Source organism: Cupressus sempervirens, chromosome 2, assembly GCF_028749045.1.
Source record: "Cupressus sempervirens isolate cs-2001-9-10 chromosome 2, ASM2874904v1, whole genome shotgun sequence".
Lineage (NCBI taxonomy): Eukaryota > Viridiplantae > Streptophyta > Pinopsida > Cupressales > Cupressaceae > Cupressus > Cupressus sempervirens.
The window spans coordinates 186,591,514-186,608,874 of record NC_143119.1 but is presented as its reverse complement, the minus strand read 5'-3'; the positions used below and the strand labels follow the sequence as shown (position 1 = coordinate 186,608,874).

The 17,361-nt window shown below is 36.1% G+C and overlaps 1 protein-coding gene across 1 annotated transcript in view; it reads right to left on the bottom strand.

The window, feature by feature from the left end:
• Positions 1-15,528, bottom strand: part of LOC149571701 (uncharacterized) — a 319,697-nt gene extending 304,169 nt beyond the window's left edge. Inside the window, exon 1 of the mRNA XM_089813119.1 lies at positions 15,413-15,528. The gene's annotated coding sequence lies outside the window, so the exon portion shown is untranslated. The remainder of the gene's footprint in view (positions 1-15,412) is intronic.
• Between the last annotated feature and the right edge of the window lie 1,833 nt (positions 15,529-17,361).

The following is a 17,361-nucleotide window of genomic DNA, read 5'->3' as shown; positions in this document are numbered from 1 at the left end:
TAAAAAGAGTCGGACAACCATTAAAATTTTAAAATCAGAAAAATGAAAAACAAAAAAATATACTATTTGCTGCCCAAAGATAAGTTTGCAAACCAAACTCAGCATATTTTTAGTAAAGGTCCCAGTTGGCATCTTTCATTGTGAATCTTATGTTCACGTTCCAAGTGAAAGAAGATCTTATTTAGAGAAATAGGCAGTAAACTGCATCTTCATCCACTATGGTGTTGGTGTAGAAGGGTACCAGGTTTAGGAACCAGTGACAGAGAAGGTTCTCTACGGCATAAGAGTTATTTTTAAAGAGATGAAACCTTCCACTGTTGAGCTACAGCCAAAGATTACGAGAATTAAAATAAAGAGGTAATTCAGATTCCTTCTATCCTTGATAATGAAGAACTACGAGCTCTTGCTGGACCTGATGACAAGGAGAGCTCTAGGAGCTCTGAAAGTTTAGAAGAAGATGAAGAAACACAATCATGGCCTTTGAGGAGGCCTACTCATGAAAAGGCGACAACTTGATAGATATGATTATTCACCAGAAATGTTCAGATATTCATTGTTAGAGTCCAGTTTAATTCTTTCTTTGATTGCTAACATTGATGAACCTAGGACTGTTAGAGAGTGTTGACATTCAATACCAAATTTCTTATGACATAGATCTTGTCTATTAAATAATTTGTTGATAGTATTTATCAAATTTATTTATTCAGACTTGTAAATATAATTCTTTTGACAAGGTCTATGATTTCAACAATGAAAACTCAATTATATTTGTCCCAATATATGTATATGTCTTTTGCAATGAAGCAGTGTCTAATACTGTCAAACTCCTTATATATTTGCCGTTGAAATATGACTTTGAAAACTTGTTTATTTCTGTGTTGAATGGTCAATATTTCTGTGGCTCTCATGTTTCTATTTTTGTATGGGGAGACATATATGTGGGGGGCATGTCCATGGGGAACTTGACCCCACTTTACATAGAGTCACGTCCCCGTGGACATCCCTCCATAATTCCTTAATAACCCCACTAACCGCATACAGACCATTGTATAAATCAGTCGCTCGATTATGCTTTGAAAATTATATGACAACTTGAGTTTATAAGTTAATTATTATGATTTTTCATAATATATATATAATCTTTGACTTACAAATTCATATTAAACTCTTAAACTTTGTTATATAGAGTATCATAATATTTGATACTTATATATACAAGTGAGTCATATAACTATCTGACTGAAGCTATAATACAACAACACTCCCTATTAGCTAGGGAGGATACTAATAATATCAACCTCAATGTACTATAAGATTGTATGGCATGTCCACAGATATCTCATTATGAGAAATCCACCATAAATATTATTAGATTGTATGGCATGTTCGTAGATATATTACTACAAGATATCCACTATTATTAGATTGTATGGCATATCCACGAATATCTTACTGCAAGATATTCACCATACTGCAAGGTATGACCACAAATATCTTACTACAAGATATTCACCATATAAATATCATTAGATTGTATAGCATGTCCACTGATATTGAATTCACCATTATCTAATGATATTAAGAGTAATGGCCTACGAATATCAAGTTTCATGATATTCACCAAGTACTCATGATGTCAATAAGGTACGTGCACCCATATCACTCATATGATACTCACCTTAGGGACATTACAATTCATGGCCTATCCACAGATATTAAATCCACCATGATATATCTATACAATACAACTCATAGATACCCATTAAATGATATCTTAATTGATATTGATTTACAAGATATAGTCATTCATGATCTGCTTAGATACCAACCATATGATATCCATCATGATAGGAGGTTAGACTATTGTAAGATCATCACCTTACTATAGTAACCGTAAACAAACATTAAAGAAAAATCGTCACCTTCCATTTTTTTGCACAAAGTCATGTAGCAACTCACATGACATCCACCATGAACATTTCCAAAGAGTGGGACAAAGGCTTTCACCTCAAACTTCTCTCTCACAGAAGGATGCATTACAGTACATCTCAAGTATTCACTGATGTTAGGCTTTGATCCATTACTCCTAACTTATCTTCAGTAATGTACAAATTTCACTTTGGCAAAAGGCTTGGAGAAAATATTGGTTGTTAGAATCTTTAATGATAATGTACTCTGAACGTATAACATTCCAAGTATCCACCTATAGTTTAGTCATTTGCAAAAAGGCCTTTTGTTTACACACATGAAACTTTGTCTCATGATTCATAGTCCTCTAACTTCTACAATTTCTTGATCACTGGAGAATCCATCTTGACATGGTCTACTCCCTCTGCATAAATATGATAGTAGTGAACTGAAGCATATCTTCTATATGCTCCCTCCGTTACAAAAGCATACCTTGATTCATAGTAATATGAGTGAATCTATTAAACTATGAATTTATCCTTAGGCTTGGTGATGCAGAGATGCAAGGTTGCCTCTAATGAAATGGTAGGCTCCCTCTTGATATAGAAGGATACTCGTAATCTCAATCATCAAAGATATCTTGCTTCAAGAGCCTCACTCTATCTACAAGATCATTAAATGACTAATGAACCCTAGATCAAAACTTGTTTGGAGCTATTGTCATAGGATTGAGTCCTGCACAATATTTGGTAGCTTGCCTAATGTACCATTCCTCTTTTCCTGTAAGAACATCCCTGGAGACGAAGGAAAAGATCAAGGCAAATAGCTCTTATAGTACATATAAAAATGCAAATAAGAGAGAGACTATAGTGAGTAGATAAATGTAATACTCAGGATAATAAATACTTATCTGCAAATCAACATCCTTGATACGAGTTGTTCCAATGAGGGTCCTTATGCAACAAATTAATACTTAGGATAATAAATACTTATCTACAAATCAACATCCTTGATACAAGTTGTTCCAATGAGAGTCCTTATGCAACAAATTAGAAAATGCCTCCATATAAGCATTTGTCAAACAATAAGAATAGAACATTGGTTATTATTCCCCCCCACAATGTAGAGTTCCCACTCTAATATCATTGAACAATTTTGTATCACATCAAATATGGAAAACTTCTTTGTGTTCTTTCTTTTGTTCTTTGAAGGTGACGCCTTCAAAGATAATCTTCATTAGCATAAAATACAATGAACTAAGAACAGAACGATATGTCTTCACTTTAGACTCTATCAAAACCAATTCAATCACAATATGTTGTGTCTTTCGATGCTTAAACTAAATACTACCGACTTTCATTGTTTCATATCCACCATGTGTTTTTCTAGGCATGTTATTTGTTTTGAATAAATAAGTTTTGAACAATTATCTTAGTAATCTTGAACCCATTACAGTAACAAAGGCTCATATATATGTTGCTCCTTCTATAATACTAAGTATGTTCCAACATGATGCTGAAATCTCCTAATTGTTCAAATCCTCAACTCAAATGTCTCTAAGCCTTAGCATTGATTAAATATGTGGCCACGATTCTTGGTGCACCATGGCCATAAGTTGTAGTCAGATTTTGCTCATTATTGCAGATGGAAAGGACTTTAAACAAATTGGTCTCGCGCAGATTCATTGCTATTGTTGGAGGTTGACATTGCTGCCAATTCTAACAACATCCCTGCTCTTTTGTTTTACTTCCCCAAGGAACCAAAGTGTACAAAGAAGTTGATTCCAATTTTCACAAGCTCGTTTGAGCAACCCGTGATGTGTCAAACTGTAACAATGATTTAAGAATTGATGGTGCTTGATGCCTTCACTTTCCTCATATATATCGAATGTATAATATTGGCTATTCCTTTGCATTATCCACATGCATACATACATAAACATATATATAGATATGTGTTTGTGTTTTTTATGTTTTTAATTTTTACTTTTATTTTATCTTTTTATTATTTTTTAGTCTTATTTTTTGATTTATGTATTTATTTATTTATTTTTACTCCTACATAAAATGTTATTATTTTTTATTATTAATGGATAGTATTATATTGTATATATTATTGCATTTTTGTGGCTTATTCACATGTTGACGCTATGTATTGGTTTCTGTTTTGTTCTCTTATAGGTAATATATTCTTCTACTATATTTTTATATTTTTACTTATTCTACCTCTTACCTTTTGTTTCCTTTTTGGAGTTTATTATCTTGTCTTATTTATTTTCTTTGTTATCTCTCTTGGTGCTTTCACTTTGTGTCTTGGGTGGTTTTGTCTCTCCCCCGTGCTTGTTTTTTTGTCTTTATTTTATTTTACTTCTTTTGACTTGCGTTGGGGCGTGTGCAGTCCCTCTCTTCCAAGTCTCCTTAAATTGTGACCCAGTGCCAAATCTGCGTCTTACATAATTTGACACCTCTTGCTCTCTCTTCCTGATGATGGATCACGTAGTGTGATTCGAAACATTGATGAAAAATCTCTACACAATCTATTCCAGAAACTCAGCATTATAAATCATGGATTGTGGAAATCTGATTGCATTAATATTCCTTTGCAGCTCGCTCAAGTTCCTTCATCAACCATCTTGCCACAACTATCCCACGTGGATCCCACATTATAGTCATACTTTGATCCCCTACCATTCTAAGGGCCTAAAAGTCTACGGCTCAGGGTGGGGCCCGCCCAATTCATCTACCTCCACTAGCCTTACCTCACCTTTACAATAATAGAAGAACAGGCCCCTATAATTTTACGGAAAGGCAACATCTTATTGCTTTCACCCATTGGCACATGAGACCAAAGCCATATGTTTGCACAATAATCTTATGTGGCCATCGCAAATTATAAGGAAACTCCTAACTCACATATCTATGACAAGTATGTGCAGATACTGCTGACAAAAGTCATAATCGGCACACAAGAGAATGAGACTTGACACGTAGGAAAATAGATTATTTTATCCTCCTTTGTTTCTTACTCATTTGTGAATACTTATGCATTTGTAATCCTTCATCCATCTAGTTGTTTTATGTCTACAAAATTTTGAAATTTCTTGCATACCCACAAATTCTGGAGGGTTTCTGTGTCTTAAGACATGCTCTCTTCAGGTGATTTGACTCAATGGCGGGATCCTCGAGTAGCTAATAGCAGCATGTCCCCGTCTTGAGAGTTTAACACTTTCTAGTTATGTAGGATTAACTAATTTAAAAATATGTTCTCCAATTTTGGGTTATCTTAGTATTGAAATAGGGGTTGGAATACATCCCGATTAAATAAGCCTCAATTAACCATATCATTTGATACCCAATTCGATGACATTGAAATGCCCTCAATTGGACACCCTCGTTCTTGAAACAAATTCTTTGTTCAAGCGCAGGCCTGAGTTTTACCAGATAATGAATGTTATATATAACTTGGCCATGAAGATAGATTTGCCAGCTTGTGTACAAATCTAACCTATGTAAATATTCTCTATAGCTTTCCCAGCTTGGAAGAACTCTTCATGGATACTTATTGTTTTCTAGTAAGTAATTTTTGCCACCATGATGTAAAATCTTACGAACCCACATAAGAGTTTGTGTCTTCCTCCCTTAAAAATTATTTTCTTGGTTGGGCATATACAATGCAATGGCAATGGGGGAATGGTTGATACCACAACTAGGAATTGAATGTTACAGAAAGATTGAGTGAATTGTCACATCAGAGGGATAGATTGAGTGCAGTGCCAGATGATATTCTTTGCAATCACATTCTCACCAGGCTTCCTCTCAAACTAGCTATAAAATACTCCATTCTTTCTTGCAGATGGTGTCTCGGGACTTGATTGCCCATTCTTAACTTCCCTCACCAATTTGTCAGGTCAGTGGCATCAAACAGGAAAGTTAAAATGACTTTTAAAAAAAACTTCTTCTTCCTAGCTTTGTCCAACTTGATAGCTTCGAGCTGGAGGTTGATAAATCTGACTTTCATTATATCTGGGAGCTCAAGCTATTTCATGTTCTGATACCAAATCCCTGATCTAGTGTCCAGATCGCAACACTACTTTGATACCATGTTCACATTCGAAATCAGATTTCTTATGATGTAAATCTTGTCCATTAAATAATTTGTTGATAATATTTATCAAATTTCTTTATTCGGACTTTTACATATAATTCTTTTGACAAGGTTTATGATTTCAACAATAAAAAACTCAATTATATTTGTCTCAATATATGTATATGTCTTTTGCAATGAAGTGGTATATAATACTTTCAAACTCCTTATATATTTGCCCTTGAAATATGACTTGGAAGACTTGTTTACTTTTGCATTTGATGGTCAATATTTCTGTGGCTCTCATGTTTATATATTTGTACAGGGAGACATATATGTGGGTAAGTATGTCCACTGGGGACATGAGCCTACTTTACATAGAGTCACATCCCTGTTAGTCCTTAATAACTCCACTAAATAACTACATGCCGACCATTGTATAAATCAGTCACTCAATTATGCTTTCATAATTATATGATGACTTCAATTTATAAGTTGATTAATATGATTTTTTATAATATATATATATATTAGCTCTGATTTATGAATTCATATTAAACTCTTAAACTTTGTTATATATATTATGGAGTATCATAATATTTGATACTTGTATATACAAGTGAGTCATATAAGTATCTGACTGAAGCTATAATACATCAACAGAGAGGTTATGGATATGCATGATGCAAATTCTTGGATGGAAGCCATGAATGATGAGATGGCATCTTTGAAGAAGAACAATACTTAGGATCTCGTAATCTCGTACATTTTCCTAAAGGACGTAAGCCTTTGGGATGCAAGTGGGTGTTCAAGAATAAGTTGGATTCTGATGGCAGAGTTAAAAAGCATAAAGCATGATTGGTTATGAAGAGGTATTCCTAAGTTGAGGGAATAGACAACGGTGAGATTTCCTCTCCTGTGCAAAGTTGACATCCATTTGGTCCTTGCTATCACTTGCTACAGTTCATGATTGGAAAATTGAGCAAATGAATGTGAAGACAACATTCCTTCATGGTGGTTTAGAGAAAGACTTATAAAGTTATATGTCACAACCAAAGCATTTCATGGTGAAAGATAAAGCGAATCTAGTTTGCAACTTAAAAAAGTCTTTGTATGGTCTGAAAAATCTCCTAGGATGTGGTACCAAAAGTTTGATACTGGTGTTGAGTTTTGAATATCAGACGTCTAAATCTTATCATTGTGTTTATTTTAAAACCGATAATAGATGCATTCTCATCATTGCATTATATGTGGATGATATGTTACTATTTGGGAATGGCTATTTGATTCTGACTTGAAGGCTTAGTTGTCCGCAGAATTTTTAGATTAAAGATTTAGGTGCAGTTAGGTACATTCTGGGGATGGATATCAGAATGGACGGGGCTAATAAAAAGGTCTTTTAAATCCAGAAAAAGTATGTGAATTCAGCATTGGAGAGATTAAGCATAGCATCTTGTAGATCTATTATAGTTCTTGTTGCATTGGGAATGAAGTTATCTGTGGAGGATTATCCAAAATCTCCTTTTGAGCTAGAGGGCATGGCCAGTGTACCATATGCAAGTATTGTTCACAATCCTATGTATGCATTTGTCTATACTAGACCAAACATTGCCCAAATAGTGGGAGTCCTAAGTCAATATGTGGCTAATCTTGCATAGGTGCATTGTGATGCAGTTACAAGAGAATGCTCAGATATTTGAGGGATAATTCTAAGTGTTCCTTGTGATATCATGGTTATCCTCCTAGACCTTGACATTCTATGAGTATCCATGGATATGTAGATTGGGCAGTTGATATTGACAGTAGAAGATCCACCAATGGTTATGTTTTTATATGTATGATGGTGCTATTAGTTGTGGACAAGTAAACAACAAGTTATAGTCACTTTCTATGCAACAGACGAAGAGTATATGACAACTACTCATGCGTGTTAGGAAGTCATTTGGCTTAGACCATTGTAGTCAAATATTAAGTTTCATGCAGGATTGATTCCTATTTGTTGTGACAATCAGAGTATTATTTGCTTAGCAAAGAATCTGACTTTCCATGCCAAAACAAAGCATGTTGATGCACAATTTCATTTTGTTTGAGATATAGTAGAGGCTAGGAAGGTGAAATTGGAGAAAGATGACACTTTGACAAATGTTGTAGATGCATTGGCAATACCGATAAGCATAAAAAGTTCATATGGTGTTACCAATTATATTCGCCTCTTGGCCCCCAACAATTAATTAATAGGCTATTTGAAAGGTCTTTGACAAGTGGGAGAATGTTGGGATTGTAGTGTCTCTGCCTTGCCTTGCTAATCCTAACATTGATTTTGCATTCATTTGTTGTATTTACTTATTATTTTAATGAATTGCAGCTCATGGACAGAGGGCGTCTACAGCTCCTGAACAGAGGAGGTATTCACGACGGTAGGGCCAAGCTCATGAACGACGGTCTCTCTATAGCGATGAAAGCGAAGGTAGGGCCTGCAGCAGTCAAGGTAGGACCGGCAACAGCGGCAATCAGTGCAGGGGCAGATTTGGTTTGGTCGGCAGTCTTGGCAACCAGTGGGACCAGTCATCCAGTGATAAAGGCTTTGCTATTACTAGTGGGTCCATATTTACGGGCTTCCAGATGAGGATTTTGTCTGCTATGGTGTTCCTCTCTTTCAGTGGGCTCTAATCCGGTTCCTTTTGAAGACACTCCAATAGGCAGACAGTTAGATCCCAGGTACGCCTTTTCCCTTATTCTTACCTCTTACATTTCAGTCTGCACCTGGTCAGGCTTTCTTTATTACTTCTCCTGGCTGTGGTAAATTTACAACAGTAAAACAACATAAAGTATCTATAACAAGGCACCAGTGGGTACGATATGGTCCTCATGGAAGGAAAAAATGAGGAAATCACAGAAACATCTGCAGAGAAGATACTTGTACAAGTATCACTGAATGATCAACCAGAGATAACAGAGGCACAGCCAGAACTAGGTGGGTCCACTTTGCAAAACACAGGATTTGACAGTAACAGGGTGGCAGAGAATCTGATAGTCAAGGCACCTGTAACAGCAGAACAACAAACTAATCTGGGAGAAGCTACGAAACACAATGACATCTCTGGTAACAGTGGCTTGGTCCTGACATACGGGGATAGTTTAATGCACAGCAGCATCATCAAGTGGAATCAAGGGAGCTTCCTCATTCTTCCAGGACCTTCAACCGGACATGTGAGTTCATTCAATCTTGGAGGGACAAATGGTAATTTACCCACAAACACTTTGAGCTTCTCACAAGCCAGTGGACCACCCACAGGAGGAAACTACACCTATGTGAATGCCAAGAAATATAAAAGAATAATTAGGCGAAGAAAGATACGAAAGTTTAAAAATGCAAAAAGAGGGAAGTTAGCAGCTTTACTTCCGAAACCGATTCCACATACCTCAGACAACGCAAGGGAGGGAGAAATAAATTTGAGGCCGACTGAAATCTCTGAAACAATTAAGCGATTTGATAATATCAGAGATATTAATGGTAAAGGGAAGACAGATAATTCTCAAGTGATAGACACAGTGGAAGATGGGCTGCCAAATAATTACAGCCCCACAAGGACACCTATGACGTGGTATCCAGACATCTTTGTGAACGATTTGGTAGCTATGAAGGAAAGGGTGTGGGCACTTGAAGAGAGGAGCCAAATAGAAAGTATCACAATGAAAAGAGTTACTGAGGATAACTGGAAATTGGCAGCGGAGGTCAAGTCACTTAGAGAACAAATTCAAAAATTGCAATTTAATATGGAAAAAGGAGAGTATGAATTAATATTGTTAAATAAAGAAGTAGGAGAAAAGAGGACAGCAGCAAGTACTACAGGAGGAGGAGAGGCTACGGAAGGAGACAAAAATCCACAAATGAAAAATATACAAGATGCCATGGCCAATATGAAAATAAAAGAGAATCAACTCAGAGAACAAATCGAAGAAGTTAGATCATGGACTAACATAGTAAAAGGACCAGCAAACACTCCTATTGACAACATAGAAAAACAAGTTCGGAGACAGATTAGAGAGGAAAAAGAAAGAACAGAGAAAGCAGCAAATATCGTCATCAAAGGGCTACGAGACTATGGAAAACAGGAGAAAACAACGGATTTAGTTAAAGACTTCTTTACAGACCAATTAGACTGGCATGGAACAACCATACAAGCACAAAGAATCGGAAAATGGACTAGAGGAGGCAAAGACAAACATGTTAGAGTGACAATGAGGAATACAAGAGATAAAAACAACATTTTCAGCAAGAGGAAGTTTCTTAGAGGCACACACATATATCTCGATGATGACCTCACCGTAACTCAGCAAGAAGAAAGGAGGAAGGAATGGGAAAAAGTGAAAACAGCAAGAGAAAATGGCAAGTGGGCGTGGCTACAAAATGGCAAAGCCCAAATCAGCGACAAAATCACACGCAATAAATAGGAACTCGAGCTCACCCAGGAACATTTAACTATAGTTAGTTGAAACTGTAGAGGTTATCCTTGGAGAAGAGGACCTGGGTTAGGGTCGATAGCCAAAGATAATGACATCATTATGCTTACTGAGACTCATGAGCATGATGGATGTAGGGTTCCAGATTTTGAAGGGTATAAGAAGGTATCACTGTGGAACGAGAAGATAGATAATGGTAAGGGGCATGGAGGCATCACCGTTCTAATAAAAGAAACTTGGAGCAGATTTGTAAACTTAGAGAAAGAAGATGTAAACAAGCAGTATATTTGGATAAAAATAACAGAGAATCAGATTTCTACAAGGATGGTTGTCTGTTACTTCGCCCCAAAAGGCTCAAAAATGTATAAAAAGCATAGATTGGATCGAGAAGACCCGTTCGCTGCACTCAAAAAAGACATAGCAGCCTTTAGCTCTTTAGGGGAAATAATGATAATAGGGGATTTCAATGCTAGAACAGCAAACAATCAAACTCTCAATCTTCAGGAGAGTTACAATGAAAGCAGAGACCCAGTTTGGCTTGAAGAAGAAGGGACACAAAAATGGGAAAGATCTTCACAGGATAGCATGGGAAAGATTAATCATTTTGGTGTTGAATTACTAGGCTTATGTTGCCTATATAACATGGTCATATGTAATGGTTTGGAAAAGTGGCCTAAATCAGGTGGAATCACATGCAAAAGATACAATGGACAAAGTGTTGTTGATTATGTAGTATGCTCGCAAGAATATGTCGCAAAGATAATTAACTTTGAGATAGAGGATTGCCCCATGGAGCTAAAATTTGATCATAACCCCATCTTGATAAGGGTGGCCACTCACTTTAAAGATCAACATATTGTCCCAAAACCTTTACAAAAGAGGAAGATGATTCCGATTGGCAAAGTTTTAATGACACAAGAAAATCATGCTACTTTCCAAAACTCTCTTTTGCGGCTGTCTAGGGTTCCGAGAAACCATTCCGAGTCTGATAAACAACATCTCATAGACAAGGATAATCTTGTTCTTACTATCATTAAAGCACTGAAGGAGTGTAAAAGATCTAGGGCCACAAGAGAAGCCAAGAACACTTTTCCGGCCAATCCGTGGTTTGATGAGGAATGCAAAACAGCAAAAAGAAATTGGAAAAAGAACATAAATAGAGAAAGTAGAAAGGAGTATGATCAGCTGATTAAAAAGAAGAAAGAAGAGTATGTAAACAAGAGAAGAATCGAGTTGATTAATCTTGGTAAAAACAGCCCCAGAAAGTTTTGGAAAGAGCTTCAGTAGAGAAAAACTCAGATAGAGAACAACATAACAAGAACCAAATGGCTGGAATATGCCAAGACTCTCTACGAGTGTGATCTAGGAGAACTTAGAACCATGGAAACAGAGACTACAGGGGAGTTATTCAACGAAAAGGATATTATTCAAGGCATAAGGAGGTTAGCTGCTTGTAAAGCGCAAGATATAGATGGGCTTCAAGTTGAATACTTAAAATGGGGTGCTGAAACCATCACACCACACATCACTAAAATTTTCAACAATGTCAATAGAAAAGGTTTCCCTATAAAATGGACAAGTGTGGTGATCCCACTCCACAAAAGTGGAGATATAAATAATCCTTCTAATTACCGAACCATCATGATCAATCCACTATTTGGCAAGTTATTTGACAGCTTGGTAGAACAAAAAATCAGCAACTGGGCCGAAATAGAAGGCAAACGTGCAAAAGGGCAAGCAGGCTTTAGACCGAAACACTCTACTATAGATCACGGCATCACTCTTAGACACTTGATTGAGAAAGTTTGGGACACTCCGGGGAACGAGGCTTTTTGTTGTTTCGTGGACTTTAAAAAAGCATTTGACATAGTGCCACGTAATAAATTATGGGATAGAATGGAAGAGTTGGAAGTTTCTAAAGAACTTAGGTCAGCGGTTTACAGATTATATGAGCAAGTCAAAGCTAAAATCAGAACGACAGAAGGGCTATCAGAAGATTTTGACAACAACATCGGGGTTAAGCAAGGGTGTCCGCTATCTCCAACATTATTCGGGCTCTATATTGACAAGTTAGAAGAGTGGATAAACAAGACCAATGGTGAGGGGGTGCAGCTGGCCCACTTTGTGATAAGATTGCTCTTATATGCGAATGATCTCATAATTCTTGCTAGAACAGCTAAAGGTTTGAAAGAGCACTTGATAGCACTAGAAAAAATTTGTCATGAAGTAGGAATGCAAGTTAACACTAGCAAAACCAAAATTATGATCTTCTCGCTGAAGAAGAATAGGGGCATACAAGATGAGTTTCTGTTTGAAAATAGCCCACTTGAGATTGTGGAAGAGTACAAATACTTGGGCATCGATTTTCATAACAAACTCAACTGGGATACTTGCAAATCAAAAAGGATCCAAGGGGACTGGAAGGCGTTATACTCTTTACAAAACAAGTGCGGGAACGCAGAATTATGGGATTGGACAACCATGAAAACTCTTTTTGGTCTGCTGGTCACTCCGGTTATTCTATACGGATGTGAAGTGTGGGGAGGTAGTATGTTCGAACAGAAATGGCGGCAAGTAGAAAGAATTCAAAAACACTTCATCACATGCAATCTTAAAGTCAAGACCACAATTCCGTATGAGATCCTTTTGGCGGAGGTGGGTTCCTTTCCATTAGAAGCTGTTGCTTTGGTCCAAATGATAAGCTATTTAAAGAAAACCCAAGGTTTGGAAACACATCGTTGGCCCAAGTTGATCATAGAGGAAAAACTTGTGAGGCGGAAAAGCACATGGATGAAGCAAAATGACAAATGGATGCGAAAATCGGATATCAACATCCAAACTTGCCCAGATAACATTACAGAAATAAAGAAGTTTGTCAATGAAAAATTCCACAATATTCTGTGGACAAGACACATAGGGCGGAAAAAATCTTATTACATTAAAGAATTTAACCCTACTTCTAGTCATAACGAAAAGGCCTATATAAGAGCACCTATTAACTGGAAAGCAAAAATGTTGATGGAACAACTTAGAACTAGTTCACATCAGCTGCAATGTGAAACTAGTCGGTGGCAAGTTCCAAAGGAAGAGTGGGCAAACAGAACATGTTTATTTTGTAATATGGGAACAGTCGAGATAGAGCAACACTTTGTCAAGGAGTGCCTGGCTTACAATGACATCAGATTTGGTTATACAAAAATACTGCAGAACAAGGATTTCAACTATTTATTCGAGGAAGATCAAGTGAAGAGAGCAACGGATTTGATTACCAAACTTCAGAGAAGGAGAGACAAGTTAACCAAAACTTTACAACTGACTAGTTCCGCTCCTGACTCAAGAGGGTGATTGCATGGGTCCCATAGACTACTTTAGTCTCGTGGATGTCATTAAAATCTATCATATCATATCATATCATATCATGTCTAGTCATTAGTGGGACCCATAGTCACACGTGCGGAGGTACACATACAATTTTGAGGATCTTGACTAGTGTCAACCTATGATAGATTCTATAGCAAATTGGACATGGTAAAAGATACCTTTCGCATGGAGAATGTGGGTGCCTAGGTTGGGTTATGACAAGTTACAACTTATAAGATAATCTGCTATTCATAGTCAGAATATGATAGATTCTCTTGCAGCTATAAGTTGTAAGTTAATATTTAAAACGGATTCTTATAATAACCGCAAGATGTATAAGAGTGTTTGTCATAGCTCAAAATAGTAAATTTTGAGTGCCCAACATAGAAGATTTCAATGGTGAGTCATATGGAGACTTACATGTGTGATTTGCAATCTTCTTCGTGGTTGAAAAATGTCGTCAAATGTCAAGTTATGCACATTCCCATCTTGTATCTTCATCTAGAAGCTACCTCGTGTGTTGTATTCCTCTATATACAACAGCCTTGGAAAGAACAAGTTAGGTTATGTTTGCAAGTAGGTGTTATGCTGCCGAAATAGAGTGATTTTTGAAGACTCTCGCTGTCCGCACCTTTGCTTCCTTTCATTTCTTAGTGCATACTTGTTATTTTAAAAGTTCAAATCCTTTTGCCTCACACAAGTGCGCACTTAATAGTACAAAATCCTCAAAGGAGGACGCATCTTACAAAATCTAGTTTTCTGCGCAGAAGAGGGCACCAAACTGCAACCGACAATTTTGCTAATATTTTCCATTCACCAGTGCCGCCCTGATAAGGGAATAAGAATCCTTAACCTTAAAACAGCATTCCGGTCTTTAGTTCTGTTGCCATGAGATGGGTTTGACGTTTTCATGCATCAATAATTTACCACCTCTTCACTAACTCGTTTGATAACTCCAAAGATTCTGCAAACATACATACTAGAGAAGAGAAAGACATAAAGAGGTCGATAAAAACCTGATGAGACAAAGGTTATATTGAAACATGTTACAAACCGAGAAAAACTGTATGGGTGCAACGAAAAGCAATATGGGTGCAACAAAGTGCAATATCCCCATGAAGTTTTAAATATGAATTACATGAGGCAAAGTGTTTATATTAATTGCAGGGTAAGTCAATTCAATTAATAAGGAAATGCATTCCACAGAAATACCTTTCACACCAACCTGTCCAAGCTAAATTCTTATTCGATAAGGAAAGAGAAACAACCCATGAAAGGCATGTCCGAACAATGTGAAGTTCGATCCTGCATATCTTTAAAACTACACTCTAATTACAAGAGGAAAAGAGTTTAGAATTAACGGAATGGTCGTTATTTAGTTTTTATTAATCAGGCATCCTATTGAGTCAAGACCAAATCTATCGAGATATTTATGATCGAGATGGGAGAAAAATTTCACGAAATGTATGTTCTTTAAAGGATAACTGCAAAATTATGATGAAAACTCGCCTGCAAATCATTTGAATGCTGGACAGGAATATATCTTACTGACTTTTGCATAATAAAGGAGTAAAGCAGCCAAGCGATAATAATATACCTGTAAAAAAGAGATTCACGGAATTGCCCTCTGTTCCAGTGCAGAAGAAAAATTCGCAGGAAAATGCGTACTGTGTCTCCAACTAATTCCAATCGTGTCGTGGCAGCTGTGTTAGAACAACAGCTGGAAAGTCACTTAGACGGACATCCGCGAGGTTGGAACTTGAAAGCGTACTTTTCGACTAAACGGGCGCTTTATGAAATTCGGGCTAGACAGGTCACGTCGACATCATGAGCAAGCGCATTCAGGAGGGCAATACCTGAGTGGGTTGCTGTCATATGAATTAAAAATTAGAATAGAAAAAATGGAATGGGAATGGGAAATGAAAATGGAAAACTCAATTTCAAATTGTTTGGTTCGCTTGGAATTGGAATTTGATTAATAATATGCTAATCTATTATTTGGTTGTACAAAAATGAAATAAGAATAAAATTAAGTTTTGTATTTTTTTTATTTTTTTTATTTTAATTTATTATTTTTAAGTTAATTTTTTTAATAATGATAAAAAATTAATTTTATTTTTTTTTAATTAATTGAAGTTAATAAAAAATATAATTTATTTCAATTTTTTAAAACAAATAAATATAATAAAAAAAGTTTAAAATTTTGAAATTAAAAAATTAAAAAATTAGATTAGGAATAGGAATGACCTATTTCAATAATAACTATTTTTTAGAATGGACATATGCTCATTTTATTGGCAAAATTGGAATATGTGTGCTTATTCCCTATTCTGATTTGGAGTACCAAATAGAGAATACATTTCCAATTCCAATTTTCCTATTCCTATTCCAGCAACCAAATGAGCCCTTAGGAATTGGAATTTAGAATTTTGGATTTGAGTTCTAGATTTTAAAATTCAGATTATGATTTTCAAATTTTAGTTTGTGGTTGTTTCGTTCAAACCCATAAATATTTGATAGTCTGAAATTTGTTATTCCAGACTTATTTGGTTCAAACTCAAAAATCTAACATTTCATATCCAAAATAGTTGAATCTATGAAAGACCTGCAATTTCATCATGCTTGCTTGCTATCCACTTAATAGTTTCTACGAATGAGATCAACAATGTGCTAAAATTCCAACGCACTACAAGTAAGGTCAAATTATTGAATAGGAAAGTATTCATGGAAAACCTCCAAATTCGAATACACAATGGAAGGTTTTGGGGGAGGAAAGATCTTGTTTTGGGAAGATCCATGGAATCTTTCCTCCTCAATGGACAGCATGTTGTGGCTTGCATGGTGAAGCTTTCTATTTCAAAGAATTTGCATTTGAATCACTCCCCTTGTCTTACTCTACATCCTCATTATTGTCCCTCCAAATTTGGATATTTCAGAGTTTGAATCCAACATAAAATTATTGTCGAGCTTTTTTGAAGAAGAGAGAATGAAATGTCTGTGTAAATCTGATGTGGGTTTATGCAAAAATAGATCAATGCGGATAAAGGGGGAGTGAAGTAGCTCCAATGATAACCTTGGATTATCTTCAAATTTCATAGGCAAGGCTACGAACAAGAACCTATTTTGTTTTTCCAACGAATTGCTTCTGAATTCTTTTGTAATGGGCTCTTTGTCTTTTGATAAACTCAAGTGTTGAACATTACTAGCAGAGTTCAAAAATGTTTTCATACCCCCATGTCCTCCCCCATTGATGTTGTTGTCATTATCACTTAACTCTGACCCAATGTCGACAAAGCCCTCTGCTCTCTACATTTCAATGGACCTACTCAAAACTATTTTTCTAAGGCTCGGATAACTAAATTGGATTGAGCCAAACTGGCCCTTAATTTTGGAGAAATTTGTCCAACATAAGATTTGCTATGATAGCAAGTATATAACTTTGTGAAAATCATCAAAAAGATTTACTCTTTGGTATAATTTCTGACATGCAAAGGTTTGGTCGATGGACTGAAGATGTAAAGTAGATCTCAAAAAAATTATATAACC